The sequence below is a fragment of the Tigriopus californicus genome, chromosome 5 (genome assembly GCF_007210705.1).
Source record: "Tigriopus californicus strain San Diego chromosome 5, Tcal_SD_v2.1, whole genome shotgun sequence".
Taxonomy (NCBI): Eukaryota; Metazoa; Arthropoda; class Copepoda; order Harpacticoida; family Harpacticidae; genus Tigriopus; species Tigriopus californicus.
Genome location: NC_081444.1, coordinates 13865165 through 13867295, shown reverse-complemented (window position 1 = coordinate 13867295; position 2131 = coordinate 13865165).

The window sequence follows — 2131 nt, the reverse complement described above, 5'->3', positions numbered from 1 at the left end:
GATCGGGTAGTGCATTTATTGGCTAGTCTACCCCAAAGCTTTAACGTACTGGTCACAGCGTTGGAGGCCAATCCGGAGGTTCCCTCTTGGGAGGTGGTTACCGAGCGCTTGCTCAATGAAGAGCGCAAGAGGGTGACCTTAGTCCTACCCAAGGACGGAGAGAAAGGCCTGACCTCAGTTTTTCAGAAGAAGTCACCGACCTGTTTTCGATGTGGACGTGAAGGCCACTTGAAGAAGAATTGTTGGGTGAAGACACAAGGGAGACCAAAACCAAGTGATTGGAGGAACAAGAAGCCCAATCCGATTTCTGCGACCACTGAGGGAGGCGACTTTGGCCTTCCAGTGCATGTGTCTGCCAACACTTGGGTGAGCCGGAGCCAGCGGTGGATTGTGGATTCCGGAGCAACATGTCACATGTGCAATTGCGTGGATAGTTTCGAGTCGTTGGAATTGTTGGACGAGCCTCTCAAGATTACTGTTGGAGATGGTCGCAGCGTGAGAGCCACACAACAGGGCCGGGTGAGGATAATCACTCAATTGGACCATCGACAGGAGATTTGTACACTGAATGAAGTCGTGTTGGTTCCTGAACTTGCCTTTAATTTGATTAGCGTTTCAAAGGCATCTGAGCGCGGTGTGTGCATATCATTCAGTGGAAACGCATGCACTATCCGAAACAAGTGGAATGCTATGATGGGGATTGCCCTGGAATCAAATGGATTGTATTACCTCGAACAAGGCAAGAGACCTGAAACAATTGTGTTAGTCAGTGAGAAAGAGAAGGAACAAGCAGTCTTCAGAAAATGGCACCGGAGATATGGCCATCTTGGGTCACATGATTTGTGCGAATTAGCCAAGAAGAAGATGGTTGTTGGGTTGGATATCAAGACAACGAGTCCGCACATGGTGTGTGAGCCCTGTATTCAAGGAAAAATCCATCGTTCATCTTTTCCCAAGAAAACTCAACAGAGAGCAACTGAGAAGCTGGGATTGGTCCACAGCGACTTGTGTGGTAAAATGGGAGTCCCCTCTCTCAGTGATGGTGAATATTTTCTCACTTTCATCGACGATCAGACGAGATTCGTGTGGATTTACATCCTGAAAAAGAAGAGCCAAGTGTTTGAAGCCTTTCGGGTTTGGAAGTCAATGGTTGAGAAGGAATCAGGTTCAGTCTTGAAAATCTTACGCACAGATAATGGTGGAGAGTTCACCTCCAGGGAGTTTGAGGAATATATGCAAAATTGTGGAATCCGTCACGAACTCACTGTCCCAAGAAATCCGGAGCAGAACGGGGTAGCTGAGAGGATGAACAGAACGCTGGTCGAAGCAACAAGAACCATGCTCACAGACGGGGGACTGCCCCATCAATTTTGGGCCGAAGTTGTCTCGTCTGCCGTGTACCTGAGGAACAGAAGTCCGACGCAGGCAGTTGAAACGAAAACCCCGTTTGAAGCATGGACAGGAAGACAACCGAACGTCAGCCACTTGAGACGTGTGGGGTGCATTGCATATGCGCATGTCCCCAAGGAAGAGAGGAGCAAGCTGGACGTGAAGTCCAGGATGACAGTGATGGTTGGATATGGATCCAATGTCAAAGGCTACCGTCTTTTTGACCAGAAGTGTGGGCGTGTGATACACAGCCGGGATGTGATCTTTGATGAATCAAAGAATGGCTTAAATGGGAAGGATCTGAGTCCAGTGAGTTCCGCCCTGGACGCCCTCGGTCCAAAGGAGACGGTTTTCCAACAAAGGCCGTCAGAACCAGATTCTGACAATGGAATCCCAATTGAAGAAGAAGAACAAAATCATAAAGCTGCTGAGGTTCCAGATGATCCGAAAATCTTTGAGAATGGAGAAGATTTTGAGCGCCCTCGGAGGCAACGCAACCCTCCCGAACGTTTTGGAGAGTGGACCTGTCTGGCAGGCTATGCTGATACACGAGACCCTGTTACCGTCAGAGAAGCCTTAGCCAGAGATGATGCCAAGTTGTGGAAGATTGCAATCAACGAGGAGCTCCAATCGCTCGAGGAGAGCAAGGTTTGGGATCTAGTGGACAGACCCAAGGACCGGAAAGTTGTTGGAACAAAGTGGGTCTTTAAAATTAAAAAGGATGTCAACGGAAACCCTGAGC